Source organism: Lolium perenne, chromosome 6 (genome assembly GCF_019359855.2).
Source record: "Lolium perenne isolate Kyuss_39 chromosome 6, Kyuss_2.0, whole genome shotgun sequence".
NCBI lineage: Eukaryota > Viridiplantae > Streptophyta > Magnoliopsida > Poales > Poaceae > Lolium > Lolium perenne.
In genome coordinates this window covers 64,308,612-64,324,178 of record NC_067249.2, presented here as the reverse complement: position 1 = coordinate 64,324,178, position 15,567 = coordinate 64,308,612, and the positions used below count along the sequence as shown (strand labels likewise).

Here is a 15,567-nt window from a genome sequence, read left to right as displayed (position 1 = left end):
AAAAGTTACAGTGGGCCTCCCGTAGCTGCAACTCGGCCGGCTCGACGCTGTCGACGAACTCGGCGAATTTGTCCGGAAGCCGCTTGATGCCGAGGGGGTCCTGGTCGATGCGGAGGAGGAACTCGAAGCACCGGACCTCCTGCGAAGACGACGACAGCGCAGGCAACCACGAGCATGGGGCCGTAGCTGCTCCACCTCGGCGGCCCTGGCCGCGGCGGCCACGCTCGCGGCCTCGACCACCTCGCTGTCCACCTGGACCAGCCATGGAGTACATCGCGGGGCTGGTTGCGTCGCAGGAAGAGCGAGGCGACGCTATGGTGGAGGTTGTGGCGGCTAGGGTTTGTGTGGAGGAGAGGATGAGGAAGACGAGTGCACGCCCTCTTTATATACGTCGGAGGCAGCCGAGGGGCGCAATACGCGTGGCATCACCATAACTTCGTTGGCAGAGGTGGGCGGCAGCCGCTTGGCAGGCGAGGCATCGCCATTAACGTGGCACAGACTGACGCGGCTGAGAGGACGCATCGACCCAGGGTCGCTGCCAGGCGGGCCTGACAAAACATCCGCCCAGATGCAAGCTGTCACTTGGCGCGTCCGCGGAGACGCATCCGATGCGTGTGGGCCAGAAGATAGGGCCCATGGCGCAACCACTAGGGCCAGTCGCACCGTGGGGTCCATCTCAGTCCCCAAGCACTCTTTCGCCTCGATTTCGACACCATCTCATGAGTTTGTTTCCCCTAAAACCAACTATATATATGACCCATATGCGGATTCGCGAAGAGGCGGCCGCCAACAGAGAAAAACACGAAAACAAAGAAGTCATGCGGAGATTGAAAGGGGAAACTCCACCGGAGTCACCCCCGGTTGCTACTCCACTTCCATCAACATCACCATCACCACCACCTGTGATGAAGAGAGAGTAGTCCACTCATGGACTATGGGTTTGTGGTAGTAGCTTGTATCATCTCTCCCTATGTGCTTCACTAATTAGTATCACATGAGCTATGTAATGTTTTGATAGTGGAGCTTTTGTTAAAGATGAGTTATGAGATGCAATGATTTATTTTTTGGTTGATGTATTAATAGATACATATGTTATCCCTTTTGTGTACGATATGTTCTGATCAAACATGTTTGCATGAACATGTGTGGGAGATGTGTGTGTTATTTGGTGCAATTTGTTGATATGCATGTGGTTTTGATAATAATAATAATAATAATAATAATAATAATAATAATAATATGTATGCTAATAAGGTTTTTATCTTTCCATTGCTCACTTCAGTAGGGATAAAAAGATTATGTATGTTGTTGCTCATCTCCTGAAATTCTAGGTGGGCTTGTTTTCTCAAGATATTAATACCAAATCCACTTCATGCCAAATTACTTAAGGAAATACTTTGTTGAGTCTTAAACTTAGTTTGAGATAATCCCTTTGCAAGGGAGTATTAGTGAGATTTGTTGCATGACACCCTACCATGAAGATGATCCTCTCAAACCGTATGGGCATCATCTTCATGCTAGGACGTGATGCCCATACAAATGCTTATCAATTACACGATACTACTTCATCCGTTCCATAATATAAGCTTTTTTAGCAAACTATTTTATCTTGCTAAAATGCCTCATATTGTGGAACATAGTTGATAGCCTATCAGTACGGAATATGCGGTTTCAAAAACTTCTACTCGAGGACTTGAACAAGTGTGGAATAAAACTAGGTTTTGCTTGTCAAGCACAAAGCCTATAAACTAGGGTTTGCCTAATATGCACCAACAATTTGTGCTAAGCAAGTTGAAAAACAAGGTGATAGCTAGATACAGAACATCTAGCATGAAGGCTATCACAAAGTAAAGTGCATAAGTAAGCTTGGGTTGAGAAGGAACTAAAGCACGCGGAGACGACGATGTATCCCGAAGTCCACACCCTTGTGGATGCTACTCTCAATTGGAGCGGTGTGGAGACACAAGGCACTCTAAATGCCACAATGTGGCACCATATTCTTCTCGATCCTTCCCACCAAGAGGGAAAACCTCGATCCACTAAGGGGCTCTTGAGTGTGGTCACCGACCCATACAAGCTTGGGGAGATATCCCAAGTAACAAGCTTCGGGAAAACTCCACAACAACTGTAGGCTCTCAATCACAAAGGATACAAGGCCACAAAAGGCTACAATGCGCCACAAAAGGCTACAAGGCCACAAAGGCTACCACGCCACAAAAGGCAATAACGCGTCACAAAAAAAGCTACATGGCCACAAAGGCTACAACGCCACAAAAGGCTGCAACACCGTCTAGGGTTCCAAGAACCCAAGAGGAAACACTCACCAACTATAACAAGACTGTATCTCCATGGAGAACTCAAACCGATGCACCTAATGCAATGGCAAGAACAACACTAAGATGGTCAATTCCTTCACTTCCAAATTCAAACAAAGCTACTCAGGCTATTGAGAGAATAAGAGAGGAAGAAGAAAACGTAGGAGGAACACCAATTTCTCCACGATCTAGATCTAGTGAGTTCCCCTCACAAAGAGAGGGATTTGATTGGTGGAGTAGTAGATGTAGATCTCCTCTCTCTTTTCCCTCAAAAATATTCAAGAAATATTTGAGAAATCAAGAGGAGCAAGATGTTTTTCAAGGTCAACAATGGAGAAGAGATAATAGGGGAAGAGGTGTGAGAAAAAGACGGGAAGAAAGGTATAAATAGGGGGCATAAAAATATGTGTGTTGGAGCCAAAAAAAGATCAGATTTGCAACTCAACCGGTACTACCTCTTGTGTGAAAACAACACAAAAAACAGGAAAAAAAATATGCAAAAACGCAAACCGGACCGGTACTACCGTTATTTGGACCGGTACTAGCACGGAAGAAAACAGAACATAAAAATCAGTAAAAGGGGGCGAGCTCGGTGCTGGGCCGGCCCACGCACGGGCGAGCGGCAGTGGCGCGCAGTGAAGCGAAGTGGCGGGCAAATCCTATTTGACGCCCGTTGTGTCAGTTAGCGCAGAAACGCGTGCGTCGACCGGCGTAACGGGCCATCCCACCTAGTTCGCGACGGTTGTGCCCAAATTCACCTGATACGAGGAAGATGACGCAGCAATGACCACCGGGAGGACATCCCTCCCCGCTGACGGAGACGACACGGGTAGGTATGTGTGTGTGTGTTCGCATGTCTCATTGAGGAAGATGGAGACGAATAAGAAGATGTTTACCTTGGTGTGTTTCCTGCGTGCGGGAGGACCCGAAGCAGCACAGCATGCGAGCGGGGAAGGCGCGGGCGAGCGAGCGCGGCAGCAGCGGCGCGTTGGGCCAGCGAGGCAGTGCGAGTCAACACGGCTGGAGCGACGCGCGCGCGAGCGGACGACACATCGAACGCATGAGCGCAGCAGCCGGAGGGTGCTCCTATACATCGCTTCAAGCGATGCAAGGGACCGAATCGCTTAAGGACCCATGACCTAGGCCGGCCCATTTGGGTTCGCTGTCGCTAGACCTTCAAATCCCTGAATTCTATCGTTATGGTTTTCTGTGGTTTTTTTAATATTCAAATTTTACATAAATGTTCGAATTTAGAAATTGTTCAGATTTTAAAAATGTTCAAACTAGGAAATTGTCCAGATTTTAAAATTGTTTATTTTTGAAAACTAAGAATTTTAAATTGAACAAAATTCATATTTGAACAAATTTCGAATTTAAACAAATTTATAATATGAAAATTTTAAAATCAGAACAGAAAACAAATCTGAAAAATTGTTCAAATGCAAAAAATGTTCATATCTAAAAGTGTTTAAAATAAAAATTGTTTAAACTTAAAAATTTGTTCAAATTTTAAAAAGTTCAAATCTAAAAATATTCAAACTTAAAAAACGTTCAAATTCGAAAAGGTTCAAAATTTGAAAAGTTCAGAAAAAACCAGCCAGCAAAACAAAAAACTGGAGGCAAAAAACCAGCAGAACCAAATGAAAAACAAGTAAAAAATGAGAAAACCGAAGAAAAAAAGGGAAGGAAAACCAATTCCGTCGCTAATGGGCCGGCCCAACTCGATCCCGTTCTGAGCGGAGCGACTGCTCGCTCCCGCGTTGAGCGGAGAATAGGGATCCGCGCAGCCGGAGCGAGCGGGCGGCGGCCTGTGGCACGGAGGTGGGCTGGAGCGGCCTGGGATCGGGAGAGAAACGGGCCGGCCGCTACTACCGGACCCGGTACCGGCCCGGTAGCGGAGAGTGTACTGGGGCCAGAGCCAGGCGCCCGGTACTTGGGCTGGAACCCAGGCGGTAGTACCGTGGCCCAAAACGGATCCCTCCTTTTTTTTAACAAAAACTACGTAAATAGCAAATAGCAAATATGAGAAACGCCGATAAAATTGAAAACTCGGAATGGAACCAAATAAATTTTGTTGAAAAGAGGATGACAAGATCTACCCAAAAAAATGAAAATATGAAGAAAAAAATGGAGAAGGATTTTCTATGATTTTCAGAGGTACAACCTCTTAATATGAGAAAGCGAGAAAAACGCCAAACTCAAAAATGCAACAAGTGATACACGCGAAATTCGTTTTCGACGAACTAGAACTTATCATGAGAATGAACACGAGCTCTAAAACATAAAATGGATAAGAACCAAGAAGAACCACGAAATGTGATGCAAAGAATGCAAGGGGTTTTGGCTCAAGAATAAACGGGAGTGGTGTTTTGGTTGAACATATGCTCCTTTCATATGCTCCATTTATTTTGAAATAGATTTTAGACATATTTTGAAATGTCGGTAAAACTATAAAAAAATCGCACGTACATCTTCACATGATACATGGTCACAAAGCTGTTTCGTGGAAAATCAACTTGCCATGTGTGTAAAAAAAGTCCAGTGCTAAAAATAAGTATTTTCACAATATAATTTTTCTCTTTTTTACATAGATAACAAAAAATATCGGGCTTTCTTGAAATTTGATGAACACACATATATTATGGATATGTACAGGTAAAAAAAATTAAAAAGTTTCGACACTTTGAAATATGTGTTTTTGTTTGAGGACGCATATACACGCGGGAGCCAAATTGAATTTCTGCCTTTATATCTACTTTGATTGCATTTTTAATACCAATACATTATTATTTCAAAATGAAAAAAATAATTTGCCTACTTTACTTGTTTTATTTATTTAAATTTTGTATTCTTACACCTCGTTGTGTATGACAAACACTTCGGTGAAATTGGGGACACAAAACTGTTGCTATTACTTGAAATGTTGTTTGAAGGGGATTGAAGGAAGAACTAATTTTTTTCCTAAGAGTTCGATATAAACTCTCAAGTCATCTTTGGAAAAAATCACCCCTACCGCAGCATTCTGCACTTTTTATAGTTTTGTTTCCATTATCACATACAAATCTAGGTGGAAAATAGGTGTAGTTTTGTTGACATTATCACATACATTTTATAGTTTTGTTGCCATTATCACATAAAAACTCCCAACTAAGGTGGAAAATAGGTGTAGTTTTGTTGCCATCACATACAAATCTAAACTTGGATTCGAAACAAACACAAACTTGAAAATTTTGGTTAATTTGAATATATGATTTCTCATCACATCACCATCTTTCTCCTATTTTAAGTCACACAGTGGCCAATGTTTCTATCACAAGCGACTATTACAGATTTTTTTTATTATCCTTCTGTTATACTTTTTCCCAATTTTTGGAGTAATCAGGTGTTTAATGTATTATAAAATTTAAAGTAAAACTCGAAGTCAAATAATGAAGATGAAGCAAACATATTGTAAGATCATTCTAGTTTTTATCCAGATCCTAATTTTGAATATAAATCTGGATTTAGTCCAAATTTAAACGACTGTCGCATCGGAGTACTTCAAATTTTGATATGTGGCTGATGAAAAAAATCCTCAACTAGAAAATCAAAGTTGATCTAATTTTTTTTTTGGAGATGCTAAATATGTTTGTAGGAAAAAGGGTTCCAAAGTTAAAGAGCGTGAAAAATGTCAAAGTGGTGGTGGAAAATGAAGAAGACAACCATGCATAATATATAGTATTTAAATTTTGTTACCACTTTCTCCTCACTAGGCATAATACGAATGCTATTTATTTATATCCATATGTTTAATATTTTGCAGCCTAATTTATTTACACATTGAAATATTGTATTATATACTATTTTATTTTTATTACCAATTAAATATATGTTTGACGGTTCTAGTATCATTAATATATAGTTCTAGTTTAGGGACAACCATTTTTACATCACTAGAGGGAGTACCATCTTTATTTCTATCATGTTGTCTCTAATATTTCAAGGGGTCGCATGGTTCAGTCACAAGCCATATTGTACAGTTTTGTCCATTATCCATCTTACGCCTTTTTTCCATCATCAACATATAAAGGGTTTAAAATATTGTTCCTAGATTACTTAGTTTAATCACAGTATCGTCCTTTTGAAAAGTCCTTTGAGGTTGCATTATCTCACTATTTCGCACAAATCGTTTCCGTTTCAACGGTCATAGATGCATGAATAGATATGTATACTTCTATTATACTATATTTTATCATGTCCTTATGTGTATGTGTTTTTTTCAACCTCTCACCTATCTCACCTTCCTCTTGATCATCTATTTTGTCAACCAATTGTTTCATCATAGGGTCTACATGAAAATGATACAAATCAACGATATGAGTTAATTTTTTGACAATAAATTCCGAGTTTTGTTACTTGTAACTTCTAAATTTTGTGTTCAAGTTTGGATTTATTTTAGATGTTTTTTAATTCACCGCACATGGTGTATTATTTTCAAATTTCCTCTAACCACTAGCTTCGTCTCAATGTTCTCTGCCACTTTTATGTTGTAAGTTTTTAATCTCAACCATCATGGAAAAATGGGGCATTAATAATTAATCGAGCATCTGTTATATGATTATGTATGTGCTCTCTATGCAGTGTCTCTTGTGTAGTGTCTATGTGTGTATCTCTCTTTTGGTCTTTTTTTTGTCGGTTCATTAGGTCCACATGAAAAAGAAGCACATCAACGATGTGATAACATTCCACCAATTGGTTTCGAGCTTCGGCAACTCTATTTCTTCAATTTTTTTATTCTTGGTTGGACCATGTTTTTAGATTAGTTTCCTTAAGTTCATGGCACTCGGTCGATCGTTTCAAATTTTCATTGACTAGTAATTTCATCTCGTTGTTATCCACAACTCCATGCTATAAGTTTTCTTTGTTTCAAGGCTTGTGATTATAAGCCGCAAGTGAGGCGGTGTAGGAGTTTAGTCTAGCATGTTAATAAGAGTTAATCAACATGACTAACGCAGGAAACTAAACACACAAATGCAGTTGATGCCTGCAACCAAACATTAAGCTTTCCCCTTGAAATTTTTTAAGCTATCGTTTATGCCGTGATGAAAGAAAATGGACTGCAGGCAACGGAATGACACGCATAACAATACAACCTCCGTTTCAAGGAATAAGGCGCACACGTATTCCAAGATGAACTTTGACCATAAAAATTGAGCAACAAAATCTTAATTATATTATATGTAATTAGTATCGTTGGATTCGTATTGAAAAACACTTTCTCATTTCATAAATATAATATTTATATATTTAAAGTAATTCTTGGTTAAATAAAAAGCATAAAAAACGAGGGCATCTTATTCCTTGAAACGAAGGTAGGGGCGGCCCATTTAATATTTGCCCATGAACAATAGAAAGTGGCCCAGTTGCTCCCCAGATTTGGGCTAAATCTCTCTTATTCTAGCTTAACAGCCTAGTTGCCCCACATAGTCCCCCTAAGCTTCGCCACTGCCCAAAAGGAAGGAAAAAATGGAGATGCTCACACTTTTGGAAAACTAGTTGGACACCATCAGAATGTAAAGAGTAAAATGCATGGCAAGTATCTGAACTTGTCGGCGGGGTCATATTGGTCATCGTACACATATAATACCAAATTACGGTCACTAAAGACGCGTTATAAGCTCGTAGACGGTCACTGGGTCCAGGAGCAAGTGGTATTTGGTCGGTGACATGGTACACCTGGGACCCACTTGTCAAGACTCACAGTCAGATTTGTTTTACAAATAGGACCCCAAATTTACTAGAAACCCTTCGTACATACAGGACATGTCTATGACTTGTGGGCCTAGGTGTCAAATCTCCCCAGTCAGCGTTGACCGTTAAAAGAAAAATAAAAATATCCTGAACAAGTAAACTGGAGCGTGTCTTCTCCCCAATCGCCGCCGCATCGTCTCCGCCGGGGCACGCCGCCTGCGCGGGGTGGCCACCACTGGGATCTGTCGCATCCTCACACGGCTGAGTTTGGGGAGGCGGTACCGGTGCCTGGGGAGCCACGGGATAGATCATAGATGGGCCGAGCCCCCTTCGTCTCCGCCGGGGCGGGGCGGCCACCACGGGGATCCGCCGCATCCTCACACGACCGAGCTTGGGGAGGCGCCACCTGCGTTGAGCCCCCTTCGTATACTCCGCACATTCCCATCCACCGCGCGAAAGCAGGGCGGCTTCGATGGCGGATCTCAGGCGTCGGCGCCCTTCGTAGGCGGGGCCTCTGTCCCACGGGGAAGCGCGTGGTGGAGCTCCGGTCGGCCGCCTCATTCCCTCCCCGGCGCCGATGCCTTCCGCCTCGACGGGGGGCGCCTCCCCGTGGAATCCTTTGACGACGCCGGCCACCGGAGCACGTCCGCCGTCGCCTCTCCCCATCTCCGTCACGGAGGAAATGGCTGCCATCCATGATAGCTCGCAAACGAGCAGAGCAAGCCGTTGTGCACAATCCCAACGCGCTGCGCACCGTGCTGTCGGGCGCTGGGCGCCAGAGTACGGTGATGGAAGCCAGGGTGGCGATGACCGGGAACGGGCATGAATCCTCAATGAGGATTTAGGTGACAGGACGGGGAGAAGGGATGGGGAATTTTAGGGGGCCTTTTGCAAATATTATTGGGGTGTGCCTACGGGCGATTTGCACAAAAATAACCCAAAAGTTAAAGAAAAGCACAGACTGACCCTCCGGCGAAACTATTTCACCAATCTAACCCTTTTGTGTGGCGCCCCTCCCATGGGCGCCACACATGCTCATGTGGCGCCCCTCTTGCCGGCGCCACCCTCCCAGCCGACGTGGCCCCCTCGACGCTGAGCTGGTGCGCCCATCCGACGTGGCAGCATGTGTGGCGCCACTCCCAACGGCGCCACACATGCCAACTTATATCATGTTTTCGGTCGAAAACATCCAGGGGCTCCGGAACGTCTGGGACTTAGCCGTTTTGCGAGGCTCTATGTGTGGCGCCGACGCCACGGGCGCCGATGCCACGGGCGCCACACTAGCCTGTGTGGCGCCGATGCCACGGGCGCCACACATCCACTTAAGTGTGGCGCTCGCGCCCGCGCCCAGCCCGACCCTCTCTTTCTCTTCTTTCTCTCCTTTCTTTCTCTCCTCCAACCGCCGCCGCCGGCCGCCTCTCCGCCACCCCCCACCAAATCCTCCACGGATTGGACAGATCTGGCCGGCCAAATCCATCCCCATACAATCCTCAAGGTATTCCCCTTCGTTCCCCTTCGATTCATCCAAGATTTGCTCTGGTTTAATTCGATTTAGCCGTTTTGCCTAGATTGGAAATGTTGGTTGTGTTTGAACCATAGATTTGTATGCATGTGTTTGAACCATAGATTTGAGCCATATATTTGTTGGAACCATAGATTGTATGCATGTGTTTGAACCATAGATGTTAAATTTTGCTAGATTGTATGCATTGTATCCAAAGATATGTTATTTGATGTGTTGAAATGGGTATGTAAGTGTTGAATGTGTATGTGTAGGAACCCTAGATATGTTAGTGGATTTGGATATGAACCCTAGATTTGGATATGTTGGTGGATTTGGATATGAACCCTAGATTTGTTGGAACCCTAGATATGAAATTTTACATGTATGTGTTCAAATTCTATGTATGTATGTCTTGAAATGTCTAATATTTGCCTAGCAAATGCATTCAAATGTGTTACATGTGCCTAGTATTCTTGATGGAATAACTCATATTTGTTAGGAATGCCTAGATATGAATGTATGTGTGATGGCTTATTTGGATATATTCTCATGTATGTGTTGCTCATATTTGTTATGAATGGCTCATAATATGTTGTATTTGTGTAAACATGTAGTATGGTGTGGCTCCTGGATGAAGAGTACGAAAGGGATCACCGGGCTGTTCATATGACGGAGAGGTCAACGGATCTTCACCCTTTGAAGATTCGTTACCATAGCACAGTGGATATACCGTATGACGAGAGGTACACGGAGTTCATCCAGCCTACCGGTCTTATGCTGTTCATATCCCTTGTAAGCCGTGGGGGGCCACACATGAACCCCTCGGCACTCACCGCCCTTGTCGACCGGTGGAGGCCGGAGACTCACACCTTCCACTTGAGGGCCGGCGAGATGGCCCCTACTCTACAGGATGTTTCCATGATCCTTGGACTACCTATTCAGGGCGAGCCACTGTGTATGAACACAGCTTCTGATGGGTGGCGCCAGCAGATGGAGGTGCTTATTGGCAGGGCTCCTCCGCTGCCAGAACAACCAAATAAGAGAGCTCCCGCCGGCGCGTCTTTCTCTTGGATCAGAATTAACTTTGGAGAATGCCCGGAAGAGGCCGACGAGGACACTCGGAGGACGTACGCCCGCGTGTACTTATGGTACATGATTTCGAGGACTCTCTTTCCTGACAGTGGGGGGAAGCTGGCCCATTGGTGTTGGCTGAAGTACACTGCGGAGTTGGACACTCTTACCGCTGAGCAGGTAACCGATCACTCTTTTGCAATCCTAGTTTTCATTGATTCTACTGGCATGTTCTAAATTCTGAAATATTTGTATGCTGCAGGTGGAATGGGAGCCATATGGTAGCTACTACCATATTGGCTCCGGGATGGCTGACCTCAACCACAAGTGCACGGAGGAGGCGCGATTCTGGCGTATGCGCTGCCCACTCATATGCATGTGGCTTGTTGAACACCACCAGACGCAAAGAGTGATGAGACAGTTTGGGCTGTATCAGGAGTGCCCACCTCAGTGGCAAGACACGGACAAGGCGCTTCATAGGTAAACTTCTGGAATCATGCGATGGAAGATTCTTGATAGAAGAGGTACAATCTAACTTCCTGATTCTTGCAGGCTTGATAGGCAGCGGCAGAGGAAGATCACAAATTGGGCAATTCATCATAGCGGCCACGTCGCAGCGTTCCTACACTGTTTGGAAGCGACACGGAATGCTGGCCCTGAGCAGATTGTGCCTCACGACTTCGCCGCTTTCAACAACTACCTCGAGTGGTTCCATGAGAACACGCGTATCGAGTTAGTTAAGCATCCAGGGGCCACACATGCCAACTTATATAAACTTCTGGGTCGAAAACATCCAAGGGCTCCGGACGATAAGTCCTTAGCCGTTTTGCGAGGCTCAATGTGTGGCGCGGTGGCATCGGCACCACACAGGCTAGTGTGGCGCCCGTGGCATCGGCGCCACACATAGAGCCTCGCAAAACGGCTAAGTCCCAGACGACATGATATAAGTTGGCATGTGTGGCGCCGTTGGGAGTGGCGCCACACATGCTGTCACGTCGGATGGGCGCACCAGCTCAGCGTCGAGGGCGCCACGTCGGCCGGGAGGGTGGCGCCGGCAGAAGGGGCGCCATGGGCGCCACACAAAAGGGTTAGATTGGTGAAATAGTTTCGTCGGAGGGTCAGTCTGTGCTTTTCTTTAACTTTTGGGTTATTTTTGTGCAAATCGCCTGTGCCTACGTCTCAGTTGACTGAGCTTTTCTTAAGTCTCAGTCAACTCAAAAAAGTGCAACTACAGTTTAAAGAAAAGTGTAACTCGGTTCAGTTGCACATTTCTATCAGAAAAGTGCAATTGCGTTTTTTTAACAGAAACGTGCAACTCAAGGCATATTTTTGTAAGTGACTTAGACTTAAGAAAATCTCAGTTGACTGAGACATAGCGAAACCGATATTATTGCATAGCTGGAACCTATTGGACCTGACAAAAGAGGTCGGACTACTGCCACGTTGACAAATACAACATCCGATCTGGAACAGTGACTGTCTATGAGCGCATAATGCGTCTTTGATGACCGTAATTTGGTATTCTCTGTGTGTACGATGACCAATGTGACCCCGCCCGATAAGTTCGGGTACCTGGCATGCATTTTACTCGAATGTAAATATTCTACATCAGCACCGGCACTGGCACAAGAAAACGACAAAACCTATTCATCGTTGCAGTGCGGGAGCGGATAGGCTCCGCACGCTAGCGAGACCTAGCTCGGTCGCGCCTCATTCGATGTTTCCTGGTTTTTTTTTTCCAATTTTAGGAAGTTTCTAGAACTTTTTGGTTGGGTTTTTTTCCATTTTTTTTTTGTTTTTTCTTATGGTTCTTCACTGGTTCCTTTGGTTTTCTGTCGGTTTTTCGCTTTTGTGTTTTTTCACTTATCCTTTTTTTGAAAACTTTGAACTTTTTTGAAAAAAGTTTCAACTTTCAAAATTTTAAATTCATGCAAATTTCAAAGTAAGCAAATTTTAAATTCGAGCAAATTTCAAAGTAAGAAAATTTTCAAATATAATTTTTTTTGGATTTGTACTTTTTCCAAAATCTCTTTTTGTTATGTTTCGAAATTTGTTCAGATTCAAATTTTGTTCCGTTTTGAAATTTGTTCAAGTTTGAAAAAAAATGGATGCACAGTCGGAGACATCGATTTGATCTCTGGTCTCCAACATAGAGGAGAGGAGCTTATACCACTAGGATATGGCTCGATTTTAGCTGTAACCAGAAGAAAGTGTTACTCCCTCCTATCCTAAAAAAGTGTTTAGTTTTTATAATTAAGTCCTTCCGAAATCAGGAAAAAACCATTCGCGCATCATCAGTTTCTGACCGGCTGTGTCGAGTGCGCAGAGTATTCATCCGTCCTGTGCGCCTGCATGCGCCCGCTCTGCTATGCTCCATGTGATTCCGCCTGTGATAGGAGGAACCAGCCCAGGTTAACGGACAGTCCTCCACACGCGCGACCCAATTTCCTTGTCTCGATCAAGATTCCATCCTTTAGAGCATCCCTAGTGGTTCCTCTAAAGGACGGGCCATCCAAACACATTTAGATGGTTGTGAGGCCAAAAAAACGCTCCCAGTGGCCTCTCTATCCCGTCATCTAAATTTAGACGAGCTCTCATATCCTCGCTCCATCCTCCAGATATAGAGGACGAAGCCACGACCATCGAAGCCAAATCGCTCCCCCGCGCTCTCCTTCCCGCGCGCACCTGGAGACCAGAAAAAGAGGTGGGAGCGTCTCCCGCGAGGTTGCCGTCGTTCCACTCGCCGGCCACCCAGGTATGAATTTTTTTCCCGTGGATATAGTGGGATTGAGCGGTGGCGCTGGGCGGCGGCGGTCGAAATCCTCCATTCGCGCGTGAGGGAGGGCGGCGGCGCTGGGCGGGGGCGGCGGCGCTGGGCGGCGGCGGCGCTGCGCGGGGGCGGTGGCGCTGCGAACGCGGTGAAAATCCTCCACTCGCGCGTCCTTGGACGACGACGCGGACGGGGCGTATGCTTCTCTGCTAGTTTCTGTACTGCTAGTTTCTGCTAGTTTCAGTAGTTTGTGCAGTTTCTGTACTATTTTTTTAGATAAACACAGATGATTGAATTGCCTGTATTGAAATATGATTGAATTGATGTTGTTTGTAGACTAAATTGTTGAATGAAATTTGACATGTTGTTTGCTAGATAAATGGACAACTCACAGATGGATGACATTGGGTTTTTAGACATGTTGAATGGGGGATCAGGTGAAGTGAATTGTAGTGGCACACAATATTCTAGCCCAATCAGTGAACAAGAGAAGATGTCAACTCCGGATGTTTCTGTTGTTTCTGCATCTGCATTTGCAAAATCAAAACAAAATAAGACAAAAGCACCGTCGACGAAAGGGAAAAATTGGTCTAGCGATGAAGACAAGGTGTTGATAGCGGCATGGGGAAACACTAGTTTGGATGCGGTGACCGGGATAGATCAAAACTCAAGTTGTTATTGGAATAGGATTTTAGATTACTACAACTTGCATAAGGACCCGTCATGGCCCGAGCATAATTATAATGCAGTCAATTGTCGTTTCACTGTTATTTCAGCGGCCACAAGCAAGTTTTGTGGATGTCTTCAGCAGATATTAAACCTGAATGAAAGCGGAAGGACTCTCAACCAGAAGGTAACGCTACATTTCTGTTAGCAACAAGTTCTAATTCGCTTTTACTTTTATCTATGTGTTGTATGCAATTGTATGCAAGTTCTAATTTCTGTTTACTACATTTGTTTTTGTAGCAAACATGCTGAACTCATGTACATGTCTTTGGATCCTGAAAAGAAGCCATTCAAACTAAGGCATTGCTATGTAGAGTTTGAGAAGTACCCAAAGTGGGGGACGTACAGTTCCTCAGAAAAAACAAAAGAAAACCTTCGATGCAAGTCCAGGTTCAACCTCCAATGATGAAGATTTTGTGGTATGCACAGATGCTTCAGAAAAAGAGAAAAGACCTCGTGGTACCAAGTATACGAAAGAACAAAGAGATAAAGCTTCCGATGGTAGTGCTATCAAGCTGTCATTGGAAACCGTATGGGCACAGAAGTTAGAGAAAGATGATATCAAAGAGGCTGCAAAGAGTGCTCGCTATGCACTAGCATTTGAGTTGCAAAAAAAGCAGATTCAATTGAAAGAGAGGGAGGATGCAAGGCAAGAGAGGGAGGATGCACGAAAACAGTTTGAATTGGAAGAGAAAATCATGCTCAAGGACACTACTGGTATGAGTGTTGCACAACAGCAATTCTACAAAGGCAAGCAGGATGAGATCATCGCTCGCCGCCACCACACATCTGGTTAACCTTAGCTATGCCAACTACTAGTTTATGTATGATAGCTTCCTACTACATTATTGTGCCAACTACTAGTTTATGTATGATAGTTTCGTACTACATTATTATTACATCACTCGTGTCCAAACTTTTGCCAAAGGTGCTCAACTATATCATCTTGAAGCTGAAAATGATCATGTTGGTTTCTAATCTGTTGATGCATCTGAATGAAAGCACTCAGCTCTTCTGCGTGAGTACGAGATACTGTGACTCTTTCTCCCATTGCCTCATAAGTGTAATTTTGGCGACCAGTGTGCCGCTCCTCTTCAACTATCATATTGTGCATTATGACACAAGCTTTCATGACATCAGATGAAGACGACGACGAATTCATGAGCATATCCAACGAGGAAAATTCTCCATTCATCATTTTTCTGTGTTGGAAAGAGGAATTCAAAAGAGAGATGAGAGAAGGCAAAGCGAGGAGTATTGGATGAGAGGTGGGAGGGGTGGTATATATGGACCTGGAAATATAGCCGTTGAAAATATAGCCGTTGGAAATATAGCCGTTTGAAATATTACTAAACTATATGAGAGAGAATTTAGATGTCCTAGATATAGAGGAACCACTGAAAAACTGAGATCATCTAAAACGGAATCTTTATAGATGGCATCTATATGGA

The 15,567-nt window shown here is 44.2% G+C and overlaps 1 pseudogene; it reads left to right on the top strand.

Moving 5' to 3' along the window:
- Positions 1-14,131: 14,131 nt before the first annotated feature.
- Positions 14,132-15,075, top strand: LOC127309694 (uncharacterized; annotated as a pseudogene).
- The last annotated feature ends 492 nt before the right edge of the window (positions 15,076-15,567 follow it).